The sequence below is a fragment of the Ambystoma mexicanum genome, chromosome 1p, assembly GCF_040938575.1.
Source record: "Ambystoma mexicanum isolate Mex_15411 chromosome 1p, UKY_AmexF1_1, whole genome shotgun sequence".
NCBI classification, from domain to species: Eukaryota; Metazoa; Chordata; class Amphibia; order Caudata; family Ambystomatidae; genus Ambystoma; species Ambystoma mexicanum.
The window spans coordinates 170,800,756-170,818,939 of NC_090921.1; the positions used below are offsets into that span (position 1 = coordinate 170,800,756).

Consider the following 18,184-nt stretch of genomic DNA (forward strand, 5'->3'; position numbering starts at 1 on the left):
TCTTTACAGATAATTACAGAACGAGTGTGGGATAGGGTTTCAATAAAGGAAAAAGTGTTCTCAAATAATAAATCAGGATGTGCTTGCCAGGGGTCTCTCTTCCCCACGTTTTCATCACGGGACAAGGTGGGTTTCCTGAACATGGCACACACTCAAGCTTTCCCAGCACGACAGTTCTGTTCCAGCTATCAGGTTCTACGATGGTTGAGTCTCTTTTCAATAAAAGTCTCTTGCCTTCGAGGGTCTGATGTTCTTAACACAGAAACACAGTTCTGTTCCACAAATATTTTTGGTGGTGGCTTCACCCTTGGGTGCCCCTCTTCTGGGCGCAGACCCCCCCCTTTCGGTGTTCCACAGTGAAGCAGGGTTGAAGGTCTAAGAACCATTGCATGACTCGAGGGTTAGAGTCCTTCTGTTGACTTATCCATACTATAGGTGAGTGGCCGGTGACAAGCATGAACTTTCGGCCTAAAAGATAAAACCTTAGGTGGATGATTGCCCATTTGATGGCAAGGGGCCTCTAATTCCAACAGATAGTAATTCTTCTTACGTGGGAAGAGTTTATGACTGGTGAAGAGGATGAGATGTTCTAATCCATCGTATGCCTCTGATAGAACTGCTCCTAACCCTGTGAGAGAGGCATCTGTTTGTAATACAAATTATTTCAAAAAGTCTGCTATCTTTAGGATTGGGATCTGACACAATGCTTGCTTTAGGTTGTTGTAACAAGCATCGTTATCCTCATTCCAATGAATCTTCTGAGGTTCAGCATTCTTTAGTTTGTCTGTAACCTGCCCGCTCTGTCTGAGAAATTTGGAATAAACCTACAGTAATAACCAATCAGTCCTAAGAATTCTCTGAGATCTCTCTTGGTCTTGGGGGCATCTAGGACGGCTTTTACTTTTTCTTGTTGGGGCTAGACACTGCCACTCCCTACAAAGAAGCCTAGGTATTTCACGGCCGATTGAGCCAGCTTGCATATGGATGGATTAGCAGTTAGGCAGGCCTCTCTGAGGGTCTTCATAATAGTAGAAAGATGTAAAAGATGGTCTTCCCAAGTTGTATTATAAAGGACTATGTTGTTAATATAGGCCCAACAGAAATCAGAGTACGGCTGTAATGTTCTGTCCATAAGTCATTGCAACGTGGCTGGGGCCCCATGCAGGCCAAAGGGAGGAGTTTGAACTGGAATAATCCTAGGGGTGTCGAGAAAGCTGTCATTTCCTTATCAGGTCCATATACTGGGGTCTGCCAATATCCCTTGCTTAAATCTAGGTTTGATAGGAATGTGGCATTTCCAGGTTTATCTATTAACTCATCGATGCATGGCATAGGATAGGCATCGAAGGCAGAGATGGCGTTAACCTGCCGGAAGCCTATGCAAAACCTCCAAGAATTATCAGGTTTAGTTACCAACACAATAGGGGAGGACCAAGGACTTGAAGAGGGCTCAGCAATTTGTTGATTGAAGAGGGCTCGATAATGTTTGCCTTTAGCATTTTTTTCACTTCCTCAACCACTGTTTGTTTTCGTGCTTCTGGGAGTCTATATGGTTTTAAATGGAGTTCTGTTATAATGATAAGTACCATCTACTCTCCCTGGTTTTTCACAGAATACATAAGGGAATGCGGTAATAAGGTTGTTCAAAATTTCTTGTTTTTGTTTAGATAGTTCTTGGGGAATACGTTCAGAGTTATCTATCTCCTCTGGTACCAAACAAGACAATATCGAAGAAGAGGTAGCGGAAGGATTATCTTTCCACTCCTTTAGGAGACTTACGTGGTGAAGGTGAGTCTTTTGTTTTCTTTCTGGTTTGGCTATTTTATAGGTACAGGTTCCTGTTTGCCCTAGCACCTCATATGGCCCATGCCACTTTGAGACAAGCTTATTTTCAGAGGTGGGTAAGAAGACTAATACCTTCTGTCCTACTGAATACGATCTTAAATTCCCCTTTTTGTCATAGGTGGACTTCTGTTGGGCTTGAGCTTTCTCCATATGAGTATGGACTAGACTTGGACAAGTTGTTACGCTCACCTGGTATCCACAGGGACGCCACCCAGCCGGGTTACTCGCTGGTATGCTTCTCAGCTTTGTCCTGATGTGGTCTGTGGGGAAGGTTCTGCCTTGTGGTAGAATTAGGTGTGCTCTCCGTCCTGCCTTCTTTGCAGGGGCGCGTTGTCTTTCATGGGCGAGTGCGGTCCAGTTACTTCACTGACGCTGGCCCATTTGATATTGTTCAGTTAGGTCTTATTGCTGTTCTTTAGTTTTGTTGTTATCCTGCATGCCTTTCTTTGTTTAAAATGTCTCTTTTTTCTCCCTTAGGTATACGGAGCTTCAGCGCGGCGAACTGGCTTGGTTGAGCCCCGCAGGTAAATGATGGCGCATTAAGAGCGCTATGATGCGGTAAGTAAGCGCTATGCGCAGCGCTGCGAAGTCTTGCCTTTGCTAACCTGTGTTTTCCTTCCTTGTAGGTCGCGGTGTTCTTCAGCGCGAGTGGAATGTCCGGAGTGGTGCCAGCCGAGAAGCGACCAGCCAGGTAAGCCTTTTGAGCAGTTTGTAATTTGTAAATGTCTCTACTGCTTTCTTTAATGTTGCCTCTATCTTCCTCTTTCAGGTCGTTCTGTCCGGGAGGCGTGCAGATTCGAGGAAGCTGTTCTCAGTAGCTGCGAGTGTTTAAAGATGAAGACTGCAGGTAAGATGCTGCTGCTAATGATGTTCCTTTTGTCTCCTTGCAGGTTCTGCTTCTCCGAAGTTCGAGGGAATAGCTGGACATGGTGTGCGTCATGTTGCAAGCTGCAAAGTAACGCGAAGCGTGTTGTCTTGCTCGGGTGTGGTTTAAATAGCCCCAACAAAATAGTCCAGGTAAAGTAGTCCCTAGGCTACCACACCCAAAACACTAGACCGCATAGCTTGGTTCTTAGGAACCAAGCTATGTGGATGCCTCCATGTTGGCTGACAATACAATAAAGTAGTTCCCAAGCACATTGTTTTTCATGGTGTATGCACCTGGCGCCACCGGCGCCAGGACTGGCCCCATGATGGCTTTTGAAGAGGATGCCAGGCTCTAGAGGCCCGAGTCCTGACTCCACCTGGCCAATGGGTTTGCCAGAGGGGGTTTTGGGCGAGGGTTGTGACACAAGTTTCATGTGCTCTCATAATCGGGTTACTGATTGTGAGAGGGGAATAGGTGCGTCTTCTCTCTCCTCTTGGGTCTCACGGAGCATGTCCAAGACATCTCTAAATTATCTACCATAAAGTAGTTCAAAAGGAGAGAATCCAGTAGATGCCTGAAGGGTCTTTATTACTGCAAATAGGGCCCATGGGATTATGTGATCCCAGTCCTTCCCATTCTCATCTACCAATTTTCTCAAAATCATTTTAAGGGTTTTGTTAAATCTCTCTCTCTACTAATCCGTCTATTTGGGGTGGTAATCCAAGGTTCTTAAGGTAGTAATGTGTAGCAATTCCTTGACTTTAAATTTGCTCAAAAAGTTGGATCCCTAATCCATTAAGAATTTCCTTGGGAAAACAAACCCTAGAAAAGAATAGTAATAGGTGTTTTAATATTTGCTGGGTTGTACTGTTCCGCATGGGGAAAGCCTCTGGGTACCGGGTAGCGTAATCAACGATTATTAGCACAAATGTATTACCGAGTCTAAAGGTTTCCAACGGTCCAATGATATCCATCCCAATTCGGGTGAAAGGGACCTTCTATTATCAGCAAGGGGTTTGGAGGGGCAGGTAGGGGAATATGTGCACTGGTCATCTGGCAAATTTCACATGTCTGAATAAAGTTCTTTATGTCAGCATGGATACCTGGTCAGTAGAATTTTTCACTTATGTGAGCTTGGGTTTTAGATTGACCTAAATATCCCCCTGTCAAATGAGAGTGTGCAATCTCTAGCACTATCTTGCAATGGGTTTTGGGTATTACTAACTGAGTTTTACTTAGGCCTTCTCTGGAGGTTTCCTTTCTAAATAATAATCCCTGTTTCAGGAAGAAAAAAAGGGCCCCCCTTTTTCTAGTCTTTCTTCCTCAGGAATCACTTGTAAGAAGGCCTCTGAACGTGCTGGATTATTTCGCTGAGCGAAGGCTAGCTCGGGAAGGATGGTAGGTTCTTCTTCCTTCTTTGCCTCAGTGATAGTTGTTTCATCAGCCTCTGCAAAGCGTAAGCTACCTCTCTGTTTCCTTTGGTCCACTTTGTTCCTTAAAATGGGGAAATAGAGCCTTCTCCAGAATTCCCTGTACAATTTGTCCCCACGGTGCATTTCAAATGGAGTTTCGTCATGGTTCTGTAGTAGAACCTTTATGTCTCCGCAAAAGTCTAGGTCTATGATGTCCGCCAGGACATCTAGACCAGACTGCCAGGCCAGATTTTGAAGCCATTCTTATATAACAACCCAGAGGGGGTTTTAGGACCAAGTCCATGGGAATCATCCTTCTTTTCCCTGGAGGGATAGTGGCTTCTTTGCTGCTACAAATGTGAAACCCTATGGATTCTCATGTGGCGGCAGAGGGGTCTGAGGCTTAGTGACTACGTTTCTGGAATTTTAGGGTCCCTCAATTTGTCTCAATTGAGTTGTATCCCACTACTGACACCATATGTATGGAAGGCATGGTATGACAAGTATTGACACTGACACAATGGATCCAATTTGTAAAATATTTATTGATAATGTTGGGGTTGGAGAAACTCATATTCTGCCTTATAACTAAGGTGGGAGTAGTCTAGACCATCAAACGATAAACAAAACAGTCCTAGTGGAGTCTGTCAAATCAAAATGGCCTATACTAACAAAAACCTAATGCCTGCCCATATCCCTTGGTCAAAAAGTGTAAAAAGGAAAGAATTTATGGAAAAGGACAAGTCAGTGTTCAAATGATAATGTGACTGAATCAGCTCTCCTCCCCACGTTCGGCCTCACGAGGGAAAACAATCCTTGTAGGCAGGATGACATACTCTGGCTCAGCTTCCAACACAGTACACAACCGTGGATCGAAGCCCACCTGGCCTTCCACATTTAAAATTCCTTTATCTGACCTTCAAAATAATGTTTCAACCAAAAAGTTCAGAAAGGCCCTCCACTGCCGGGCTCAGACCTTTCACCACACAGTTCTCGTAGGTCCCCCTCTGCTGGGCTCAGACCTCTCATGATACAATTCACACAAAGGTGGCTCCTTTCCCCAAGCTTAATATATATCTGGTCTCCCCCAATCGGGCTTGGACCACTTTCGGATGTTAAAGTCTTTCGAATGTGCTTGGCTTTCTTTATATACCACCGAAGGACCACTTTCATTCAACGTTCACTATTTACTTTAACGCTTGCTGTTGTTTCACCCTTAAGCTTCAAACAATGCACCTTTGATGGAGATTTTCGAATGGGCTACTTCCTTTTACTGGACCACTCAGTTACTTAGTATCGCTTGTCTTGCAGCTGTATTACACTTCAAAGTTAATTCACGGGTTTGCCTTTCTTTACGTTTCATCCACAAGCGTGCAGCTATTACTTGTGATATGATGTTGCTACTTCATTAACTTTAACACACACCGGTCTCTCAGGTTACTTACCAATTCACCGGCTGTGTTTGCTTGTTTCTTGTTTGGCGCTTTCCGATTTTTGAGTCAAGGTCAGTACCACAGGCTTGACCTCACCTCCCCTAAATATGCTCTTCACCTGGAAGGGTTGCTGGCGTTCTTGAAACACAATGCAATCTTTACTTGTGGGATCTGGCCTTCTCCACCTGTCTTTCATGTCCTGTCAAAGACAACGACCTCCAATAGGGAAGCCTTGGAGTTTTTTGGCCCACTACTCTCGTCCCGCGGTCTGTTTCTCTGCTTCAGTAGGTGTGCTTTCGTCCCAGTAGTTCTGCTCATTCTCGTGTTCTGCCTTCCTCAGAGTGTGTCTTTAGGTGTTGCCTTTTATTCATGTGAGGAGAGCTAATTGGTATCAGGTGTATGCACTTAGGGTGAAGGGCCTGACATTGCCTGACCCGATTAAAGGGACATGACCAGTATGATGTGTGAGAGTTAGTCTGGTTACTCTCAGTCACCCTCTTCCTCGGCATAGTGTTTGTCTATAAAGGGGGGGCGTTGAGACTTCAGCAAATCCTAAAAAATAGGGTGGGGTAGATGAACAAAAAAGGGGAGGATCCTGTGTCTCACCATCCATCGGCTATCTCACCCCGACTCCCTGAAGACCCCACCCAGGTGATCCCCCCCACACTGTTCAACCCCCAGGGTCTGGATCCAAAGGCGATGGCCAGCATGGCCACCTGAGAGAGAGATTCCAGGGGAAACTAGTGGGTGAGATAACCTTTGGTTTCTGACATAAGACAATAGAGTCCTCCCTGCACTGGTGTTCAGTAGTACTGCACACCAACAAATCATCCACATATTGAATGATGTTGCTGGGAACAGCAATGTTTCCCAAATCCTATTGTAGCACTCTATTAAAGATACTCGGGAACTCACAGTACCCTTGAAGAAGCCTAGTATGTTGAAATGGGCTCCTGCAAACGTAAACGCTGGGAGGTATTGTGAATCTGGATGCAAAGGCACTGAGAAGAAAGCATTCTTCAAATCCACCACATTGAAGTGGGTTGCCTCAACCAGTATGTTACGTAATATGGTAGCGGTATTTGGAACCGCTGGAAACTCTGCCTGTACAACATCATTAAGTGGGCGTAAATCCTGAATCATCCGCCAACTAGCAGTCTTCGATTTCTTCACAGGGTAAATAGCTGTGTTACAGGGTGAATTAGATGGTACTATGATACCTTGATGTAAAAGGGCCATTGAATTCCTTCCTAGGCTGCCTTTGATAGGGGATATTGTTTAACTCAGGGCAACACTGCGCCATGTTTCAAAGTCATACGTATTGGCACAACACTCCGTAAAAGCCCTACGTCATGTGGATTACTCGTCCACAGCTTGTCAGGTACCTGAAAAAAATCTCTGATGCAAAGGAGGGGGTATTCCCTACAAATAACATGGAACAGGCCACGTGTGTGTATTGTATCATAATCCCACCAGGGACAAACACTTCCAATATTATTTTCCCCTAATTTTCTTTGTTCTCAAAAAGATACTCATCTGAAACATTTTTCATTGGTATCATAGGGTCAATGCACAAAACTGTTCACCGTTCCCCTTTATCAGAATCAACTGCTATCAACACAATCCTATCCTCTGACACTAGAACTCCTTCTATATCAAGTACGATGATCGTTCCTGCAACTGCTTCCTGAGGTTGGGAAGTCGTGAACAAGAATTCAGGAGGTACATTGACAGTGTTTATCAGCCAATAATGAAAATAAATGGTGTCCCCTCCCACCAAGGGTTCCACTTCTGGGTTGGTGGTGACCGATAGGACTGGACACGCTAAGGGTCTCTGTGGGCTGGCCTAGTCTGGATAGTTTTCGGTCCCTGGAAAATGAATGGGTTCCCTCCAGCTACTGTGACCCCCTGATAATGTGTCACTGTGCCATTCGGCACAGTGTTACTGTTTGGTATTTGAGGACCTTGTTGTTGTTCTTGATGCACGACATACAGTGGCACGTTACTGGAGCCTGGAGCTGGCAACTGTGGGAAAGATGGCGGGGCAAAGGGCAATGGTGCACCATAAGGAACTGCTGGGGGTAACTGTCCATACGTCTGGGGTTATGGGGCAGGGCCTCCCTGCAGTTTGGGGTATGTGAACGACTGCCTACTTCTACATTCTCTTGAAAAATGACCCTTTCGCCCACACGTACAACACTGACCTGCTCCTCCTCCCTGTGGTCCCATTCCTCCGAACCCTCCTCGTCCCCCTCGGGGTCCTGAAAACCTCCCTCAGCCCCACTGAAACCCCCCCAGAAATCCCCCTTGATACTGGGGCTCAGACCCACCTGCCTAATCATTTTCACCTCCCCACATAGGTGCAGCTCGCACATCAGCCTGAACCGCTCTGAACTCTGCTATTTCTTCTGTCTGCACAGTTGCTACAGCCCCCTCCAATACAACATTTGCTAACTTCTTTTGAACCAGTTTCGCTTCTTCCGTTTGTGCTCGCTATGTGCGTTTATCCATACGTGCCCATGGTATACACTGCGCTCTCCTCTGTCGCTTACTTAATAGTGGAAACTGTGCTCCTATCCCCTTCCCCACTTTCTTTTTTCCCATTGTCGACCTCTTAGCCACTGCCAATACGCTCATAATCTAGGTACCCACAAACCTTCTACACATGGGGAAATCACAGGTGACTGCTCCTCTTCCAAATCATCTAAGGTATCCCACTCCTCTTTTCCCCCTCACGTACGGTCATATTCATCGTCTGACCATACCGTACCATAATACATACTCTCCTCTCGCCCTTTCCTCTCTTCTTCTCTATGTGCACATCCTTGATGGCTGTACTATCTATCCAAAACAAAATATCCTGCTCTCCATTCATCTATCGCTACAGGTGTCCACTGTCCATCTCTCCTTTGTATTTTCAATTGTACCAGTACGCCGTCCACTTTCCTTAGTGCATCTACCAACTCCTTCTGCAGTTTTGTATTGTCTCCCTTTGGTACTTTACCCCTCGCATCAGCAGATGCTATGGGGTTAGGGAGATTGTGATATTGAGCAAGCGTGGGTGGCAGCAGAGCTGTGGCAGGCAAGGGGACATACGTGGGATTTGTATATCCTGATGCAGCATGCATTGGGTAACATCCTAACGGGGGACAATGGACTATCTCAGGAGGGGCTGCAGGGCCCCTCAGAGCAGCAACCGCAGTAGTGATCGGGGCGCACGGGGTGACCAACTCCCCCATTATTTTAAGAAAATCTTTAGACCCATCCTCCAAATCTTCCACCATTTTCCATAATTCTAATACTTCCTCTCTGTTTTTCAATTTCTTCTCTTTATATTTGGCTGCCAAAAATGTACATATAACTTAATATGTCTTCTGTTATTTGTACGATGTTCCAGCCATGGCTTAAACATACCTCCCTTCGTTTCCGTAAGACATTCCTTATGATACTTGAGAATTTTGTCTCGATACAAAGGAAGGGATCTGCACATATATTCCAACGGGGTTACCTGCGCAATTGCATCAGTCACAGTGTCACTGTTTTACAATGTAACCAACACCCTTGTGATCGGTAGCAGGATGTGTGACAGAGAGAAAGAGCATGCAAGTGGTAGCGAAGGAACAATGAGTTCAATCTAGAGCTGAACTGAAAAACACGACATGCTGAATGGAAGTAGGGGCTGGTTGGGGACGAACAGCAGTTTATACAGTCTCAGGGAATACATCGTGTAAAACCCCTTATTCTTTAGCATTGACAGGGCTAAAAAGGACATTTTACTTACAGTAGAACGCTGCCTGATATATCCGCACCAATGACCTGGTGCAGAGAGGGACACTGACTAGTTGCACACACTAATCTACCTCATAATAACATATATAATACATGGCAGCCTGCAATATCCATACACAAGCCTGCAAATAGTATTCTAATATGAAAATGACATCACAACCGGTCTGTAATCAGTTATTATGCTACAGTTGTGACTTCACAATGCCTGAAGTTTGAGCCAGCAGAGATAATTCCAGCTGTCCCTGCACCACTTAATTAAAGACCTAATAACCTTTTCATATTCCATTCTTGTAAAATAGTTTTTCTATTATACCTTCAATGGAAAGGCCACTATTTATGGTACAATGTTTAATTCGTGCGCTGTGTGAGTTTAACACATGCAAGCAAGAATCTGTATGAAATCTTTTATTAAACATGAACACGTTTTTAATGCATTTTTAAACTGCTTATATTATATTCTTGCAACACATTAGAAGCTGCATATTAGCTTTTTAAAGTCCAGATTGTAAAGGGATATGTATCACAAAAGGGAATAACATAAAAGAATAAAATACCCCCTAATGTACATAAAAAATATATCGAAAGTCACCTCAGAGTGCTGTGACCTTCTGCCTTGTTCCTCTATTTGGTCACGGTACCCCTCAGGGACTTGCAGTAACCCGCTAACATATAGTAAAGAGTACTTGATCCCTTATATATAGTATAGACATTTGAATCTTCTCTACTTGCAATATCCTGGAGCCAATGGGCACATTAAGTGTGGTTCCCAGAACACAGCCTATGATGAAATGTTTACAACTTAACCATGGTAATACAAAATAGTCATAAAAAGCAAGGCCCAGGGGAGGACATGTAAGTCCATGTTTCGTCAGCTCAGTGTAAGAAGGTAGTGCTGTTGCTGTCATGTGGGAATGGTCAAGACAGTATCAGAGGCGTGTCACCATTTCTCAGTACAGTATTGCTAAACAATGGAGTTGCACTTTTACTCAGAGCAGTTAAGATGCTAATTTGATCATGCAGGATGTTTACTTCCAATTGAAAATCCGTTTCTACGGGCTATAATTAAGAGCCAGCCCCGCGTATAACAAGATGCAGTGCTGCACTGAATGGCATGCGACTGTGTCACTTGTATACAGATACCTCACTGCAATTTGCTTTCTGAAACGGGACATGCGGCATCACTGCTAAACCCGCTCAGACCATGATGGGTGCGTGAAGACATTTTTGAGAAAACTACTCAATGCATGCTTGCTAAAATGTACCTGTAGCTATGGGGCTCACATTAGAGGCTCATCACTGCCCACGAAGGAAGGATCTGAGGGACGCAATGCTAGACATCAATGTGCAGGGTCATTTAGGAGCAGTATTGTAAGGTATGCTGCGTTGTTTCTCTCTGAGTGCTTCCTGTACTGTGAGAGCCCAGCTGCCCTTCCATTCAAGGAAAGCCTCAGCCAGTCTGTGATAAATTGGCAGGCCGGTCTGCCCGTCCAGCAAGATCTATTGAATCTGCAGAGCTGACTAGGCCTCTCAGCCCCGAACATTCTGGTGCATTAGCAAGGAGAACTGCAAACAAACATTTTACCAACCTGACTGAAGCAGCAGAAAAGACCTAGTTCAGATAAGCGGAAAGTCGCAGCAAGTGCATCACTTCAGATAGCAGTGTGTTATAAGTCGCACCTTGGCTCGACATAGATAACTCTGGGGAGAGTGTAGGAGATGAGACAATATGCTTTTACTAGTCTCAGTATGTCTGATATGATCTCTCAGTCTGAGTACTCCGTGACATGACGTTACCAAAATAAAAGCCCTGTTTACAGGTCAAACTCTTACAAATCTGTAACAGCAGTCCAGACAGGTCATCCCACATCCTGCTCTGTCTGGCCTTGTCACTTATCTTGCGGAGCCCGAGCTGCTGAACAGCATTTACAGGGAAGGGGAACAAGAAAGCACTTTTTTGATACCAATGAAATCCAAGCAATCAGAGGCCTCTCGGCGACTAGCAATTGTGGATTATGTAACGTTGACAATGAGAAAGAGACAATTCGCCATCTTCTCCTGTCCTGTCAAGGCACTAACCAGATTAGATCCTCGTACATGAAACATTTCTTCATTCACTCTTTAATGGTGAATGAAGAAATCTGGTGGTCAAGGATGATCAGCAGAGACAAAGCTACTTGGCAAACAACTACTTTTAAAATTCTTCAACAAATAATGACAATGCTGACAACTATATCAACATCGCCTACATAAGATCTAGGTGCTTTCGTTTAACTAGATTTAACTGCTCAAAGACCTAATATTTTAATATTTTAGTTTAATATTTGTAATGCGCGCCAGACCCGAGGGTATCAGGGCGCAATAAGCATCAAGAGGGTTGTTCAGCTTAGGTTACAATGCTCTACAAGAACATACATAATTTACAAAGAGTTATATTGTTCAGCTTAGGTTACATTGCTGTACAACATCATGCATAATATACAAAGAGTTATAGACAATGTTTACACAGTACAGGCGTGAGACAGGCATGAGACAGACAAGATTCATGCAGCAGTAGGCATCGAAGACAGTATGTACAGTATGAACAGACAGTTCAGGAGATGCATGTGTGTAAGGAGGTCAGAGGTTGTTTTCCTTGATCTAGTGGATGAGGCTGGATCTAAAGCTTGGGTAGGGTAAGTCTTCCCTCAGGGGCGGAGGGAGGGAGTTCCAGTATTGGGCAGCTTTGACCGGGAAGCTGCTTCCAGCAGTCTTTGTACGTTTAAACCTGGGCACCGTTAGAAGGTTTGCGTTGGCAGACCTCGTGGGACGGTTGGAGGGTTGTCTCGTAAATCTAGTTATAAGGTATTGTGGGGCGGCATAGTGGAGACATTTGTGTGTCAGGGAAACTATTTTGAGGAGGATTTTGTCTTTTGTGGATAGCCAGTTGTTAGATCTTCTGAGGTTAGATATGTGGGCTTTCTTGGGAATACTTAGGGCTGCTCTCAAGGCATTGTTTTGTAAAATATGAATCTTATTGATAATGTATTTGTTACTCCCTACATATATGGCATTACAATAATCCAGTTTGGACAAGACAAGGGCTCTTGCTAGGGTGATACAATTGTTAGGGGATAGGAAGGGCTTGGCTGCTCTGATTAACTTATAGGTGTAAGCAATAGATGAGGCCATGGAGTTGACTTGTTTATTGAAGGTTAACGTGGAGTCTAGGTAGAATCCTAAAGTTTTGACCTCCTTGGCTACTGTGATGTTGTTACCATCTATTTTGAAATTAGAGTAGTTGTGTCCTAGTTTGTTAAGGTTCGCAGGGGTGCCGAGGATGAGGAGTTCTGTTTTGTCATCATTCAGGCATAGACCGTGAGAGGCCACCCAGGCCTGGATGATGAGGTACACTCTATTCACAAAGGCCAAATCCTTGTTGTAATCGCCTGTCAACGGGATGAGGATCTGTGTATCATCAGCATAATTAGTGTAGGCGATACCCAGACCGTCTAGATCATCAAAAAGGGGCTTTGTGAAAATGTTGTACAGAGTAGGTGATACACAGGAACCCTAGGGCACACCACAAGTGATGGGTATGGGGTCAGTGGCTGCTGAGGGTGAGAAGACGTGCATTGTTCTATTGTCGAAGAAGGATTGGATCCATCCTATCGCTTGTGAGAAGTGGGCGGCAGAGTCTAAGTGGTTACATAGGATCTTATGGTCCCCTAGGTTGAACGCCACAGAGAGATCAAGCAGCAGCAGTAGTGCTGCTTTACCGTTGTCTCTCAGTGCGTCTATTTGTGCCTTAAGGTCGATGAGTGCGGTTTCAGTTCCGTGTTGTGGTCTGAATCCTGACTGACGTAAGAGGTGGTTGGATTCCAGATATTGTTGGATTTGGATGTATGCCATTCTATCAAGAATTTTAAGCAGGAACGGGACTGTGGTGATGGGGCGGTAGTTTGTGGGAATGGATGGGTCAAGTGTTTGTTTTTTACGTAATGGGAGGAACCAGGATTGTTTCATGTTGTTGGGTATGGTGCCGGAGGAGAAAGAGGCATTTATGAGTTTGGAGATGAATGGGGAAAGGTCACGTGCAGCATCCTTGATGATTGGGCTGGTCAGGGGTCACCGTGGCAATTGGAAGGTTTGAGGGTAAGGATAACTTTTTCTACTTCTAGGATAGAAACTTTATTGAAATTGAAGCACAGTATAGGTGGATTAGGTAGCGGAGTAGGCTGGGGCAGAGGCTCGGAAGTTTTGATAGGCTTAGGGGCAAGAAGGACGGTTTCTTTTTTGTTGTTGATCTTAGCTTGGAGGGTCACAACCTTATTGGTTAGGGCACTCTGAATACTAGTGCACCATCTGTTGTCCTTGAGTCAAGTGTCCGGGGCTTGTATAGGCGTTTTTATCTCTTTGAGGATAGTGAACAATTCTTTGGTGCTTGAATTAGCTTGAGTAATGCGCAGATTATATGATGATTGTTTGGCAAGGATAATTTCTTTTTTGTATAGGGTGGCTATTTTACTAAGGTTGTTTTTGTTGGTGTCAGAGGGATCTAGTCTCCAGATTTGCTCGCTTCTGCGTTTTTCTAGTCTAATTGCTTTCAGGTGTGGGGTGAACCAAGTGTTCACATGTTTTTTGGGTTTACTCTTCCTGGTTTTGAGTGGTGCAATGGCATCTAAGGAAGATAACATTATTTTATTGTACTCCTCTACCAAGGTAAAGGGATCTGTGTGGTCAGGAAGCAAGGTCAGAGTGGGAAGAATCAGGGGAGTGAGTTTTTCAGCTGTGATGTTTCTTTTATTTCTGGTATGAATGGCAGGAGCTATATTGTTAACAGGTGGGGGCGGTGTAGCCTCTGCAGAGAAGGCGATCAAGTGGTGGTCTGACCAGGGCTGTGGTGTTATGGAGATATTGGATGTCTGGCAGTTGTACTCTGCTATCCAATCGAGGGTCCTGCCTTTAGTGTGGGTTGCGCCTGTCACTTTTTGGGTAAAACCTAGTTCCTTGAGGGAATAGTTAATAAGTGTGGCGTTATGATCTAATGGGTCACTATAGCCTAAATTGAGATCTCCTAAGAGGAGGCATTGTGAGACATTTTTGAGATTGTCAGATAAGATGTTAATAAGTTCTTCTTCGAAGGAGCCTAAGGGGCCAGGAGGTCTGCATATGAGGTGGATGGACAGGGTCTGCGTGTCGGAGATAGTCAACTTGGCAGTGAGGGATTCGCAGGAGTCTACATTTTGTGGCGTGGTGAGTCTCAGAGCTAGACTGGTTTTGGCAATTATAGCAAGGCCTCCGCCTCGAGAGTTAGTACGATCTGGTCTAAGGAGAGTGTAGTCCTCAGGAATGGCTAGCATAATCGCTGGGCCTCCTGCTGCGTGAAGCTAAGATTTGGTGATGGCGAGGAAGTCAATTTTTTCTGTCTGGAGTAAGTCTGCTATTTCTGTGGCATGGGCCTCCATGGAGCGGGCATTTATAAGTGCACCTTTTATGCTGGTCTGAGTCGATTCCAAAGGTGGTGTCTGGGTGTTAATGTGGTATTTTGGGTGGGTGTTGAAGTCTCGGGTCAGCCGGCTATTGAGCTGGAGAGGATGCTGGGTATTGATGGCATTATGAGTGGGCGTTGTAGAAGTGGGCTGGGGGCCACTCAAGGTTCTAATAGTGTTGTTTATGGGAATGTGAGAGGTTTTAGCTAAAGGTTTGTAAATTCTGGGGAGTTTGGCAAAGAGTTTAAGCTTTCTCTGGAGGATACTGCATGGTTTAGTAATCAGATTAGTCTGACTCAGAGGTTTGTAATAGAGGGTCGCAGCAGTAGTTGCTGAAGGTAAAGTGTCATTGTAAGGTTAGGTATGCTAATTAGGTGTAGGATGGACCACAATAGGATAGTGTAGATCATTGGAAAATGCATGATTTTTCCTTACGGTAGCTAAAAGATGTAAGGACGGATGAGGGGTGTCTATGCAAAGGTGTAGTGGTGGGATAACAATGGGAGAGACATAGTGAGGCAGGTTGAGTATGCAATACAGATACAGCGTGTAAATACAGGTTCAGGGTATATTTGTGGATCCAACGGCAATCCGTTGTGGAACAATCCGGCAGCTGGCAAAATTAGATAGTTAGGGCTGTATATAGTGACAACTAACTGAGGCAATGAGATATTATGCGCAATCAGTTGGTTGGGCGGCAGGCAGTATACCGAGACAGCAAGTTGAGGCAAAAAGTACTATGCAAAATCAAGTAGTTAGGCGGCAGGCACAGAGACAGCAAACTGAGGCAAAAGGTACTATGCCCAGTTAGTTGGTTGGGCGGCGGGCAGACTACAGAGACAGTAATCTGAGGCGGTAGCACAATAAGGCAATACGCGCCGTTAGATAGTTAGGGCCGTGGGCTGGCTAGGTTAGGACTAGGAATAAAATGGCAAGGAGGCACCAAGTGTCAACAGTACATACGTAACAGGCGTGTGAATGTTTACAGCAGCACATGAAAGTAACCGATCATTACGTGCAAGACAGGCATGGGTAAGCAGGGCAGCGGGCTGGCAACCAGCCGTGACGCATTGACAGATGTCTGGAGAGAGCAAATAGTGCAGGAACTGAACACAACAATCACACAATGCGGCAGTAATATGTACATGGGTACGAAAGCGAGTTATTCTAAGACATGCAGAATCAAGATGGGAAGAGTAGTTCTAGAGAGGATGCTGTATGTGCATTAGAGCACTGCGCAGCAGTACAGTATAGGGCCAGTACATGATTGCATTAACTGGTCATGCAAGCACGAGATGATTGTGCTGGCAGGGTGAGGCAGCTGAGACATAGTAGAGAGGTAGACGGCAAGTCACTGAGTCAATGGCACGGTACATGTGCAGGTGTGCTTCTTACCAGTTCCTTGGGGGTCACATGAAGCTAGGTCAGGTAGGTCCATGCACGGTTGGAGAAGCTTTGTGGGCAGTCGTAAATTGGGCATAGCCTCTGGCCCTGGGCTCTGTCAGCTCCTGACAGGCGCCTTTTTTTGGAGCCTTCCTTCGGTGGGCCGGCGCTAATAGAAAAGAACCACAATAGACAATCAAAAACAGTAACACAGAAACACCTCGGTGAGGATGTTGTATAAAAAATCAATTTTATGATTAAAAAAAGCAACAATAAAAAAAATGAAAAATACTGTCCTACCTCACTTGGAAAACTAAAACCCTTGCATTCCCCTCGCTTCTAAATTTGGAAAGATGGTACCCCTGCTTAGAATTGTGGGGGGATTTGTCCCACCCATTTCCTACACCAATGGCGCGTGGTGCGGATGAAGTTCGCAGAATCGGAGAGTTCTGGAAAGGGAGAAGCAATATAACATGAGACTGCTATGTGGGCACAAGGCACAGGGGTGGGGGACTTGTTAGTGACAGAGATTAAGGGCCTGATTCATGGACGTGAATTATAATGGCGCAATCCCATAGGAAAACGTTCCATGAATGAGGCTCTAAATGAGGGTGTCTGGGCAAGGGTTTCAAGGTGGTATGTGGGTAGTTGGAGGATTTTGCAGTTTGGAGGTATGGGGGGGGCTTAGCTGCTCCTGAAAGGCCTTTTGACAGGTAGAACTTGGTCAGTGTTGCTTGGGAAGGTGCCAAGGATTTTAGTTGTGGTGCTGGAGGCAAAGCAGAGCGTTAAAGGGGTGGGTGGTTATGCGATGCCTGCCCCCCCCAGTGAAAGCCAACTATGGGCGGGGCTCCTAAATCAGGATAAAAGTGGGGCAAAGGAGGGAGTGTGGCCCAGAATGCCCAGGGGCCCCTTGGAAGACATATGGGGGAACCTTGCCTCCCATTGAAGAATAGTTGAATGGATGGATGAACCAGTGAGAACTTGCTTGGGGAGCAGGCAAGGTGCATGCCCAAACACGAGGAAGGAGGACAGTTATTCAGCTGTAGGCTGTAATGCACAGGGTGAGGGAGGGCGCGTGTTTAGATAGCAAACTTCAGTAGGCTCAGGGAGCAAAGGGCTGGGCAAAGGTGTAGCAGAGCAATGGAGGCAAACAGCATGCGCTCTTCAGGCAATTCAACTGCGTCTCAATCTACAGCAGCCATTTCTATTTTAAAATGACTCTGCAATGGCTCCCTCCTCCTGCATGGTGGCAGCGAAGGCTGCACTTTTAGAGTGGGGTTTATTAAGGCTGGTGCAGTTTCTGGTTGTAAATCTCAGTCTTTTATGGTTTTTAGGCTGGTACAGTAGTGGGCCTGCTAGGCACTGGGCTAGTCTCAGCTCCTGCACGCCCTATTGCTTCTGTAAAGCGATCAGGTGTCTGTGTATTGTTTAATGGCTGTGCCAGATGCTTTGTGCAAATTCCTTGTGCCAACCTCCTATCTTAATGTTCTTCTTCGGTGTGTTTTGTAAAAGCGCATCCCCACAGTTCCATAATTGTATGGGTATTTTGGCGCCTCTCCTTCCCTTTCGGGGTTGTCTTTGCAACCCCAGTTCCCTCGAAGTCGTCAATGTACGATTCTAGGACTTGTTCCTTGGGTGTAAAAATAGTCTGCTTTGTCATTCCTCAAACGAGGTGACAACATCCTTTGTAGGCACAAACGCACGCCTGCACTACATTGCCATATTGCACCAGAAAACCCTGTCTGTTAGTTACATATCTCGTTTGCAAACCGTGTCTTTGAACTGCTCTCCGGGTGACTTGGGAGAAAGGAAAGTAGCACCCTCAGATTTCTCAGGGGTGGCGGAGGGGGAACAGAGCTTATAACAGGTGAAGCCGGTGCTTCAAAATCCGTTGCGATCTGATCTTGTGCGTCACATCCGGTCAGGCCTTTCACTCTGTCGCGGGACGCGCACATCATCGCTTATCGCCCCATGAAAACTGTATAT

At 45.4% G+C, this 18,184-nt stretch overlaps 1 long non-coding RNA gene across 1 annotated transcript in view; it reads right to left on the reverse strand.

Annotated features, from left to right (window-relative positions):
- Positions 1-18,184, reverse strand: part of LOC138567660 (uncharacterized) — a 176,326-nt gene that overhangs the window by 19,519 nt on the left and 138,623 nt on the right. Inside the window, exon 2 of the long non-coding RNA XR_011302274.1 lies at positions 16,211-16,367. This is a non-coding gene — a long non-coding RNA (uncharacterized lncRNA). The remainder of the gene's footprint in view (positions 1-16,210; positions 16,368-18,184) is intronic.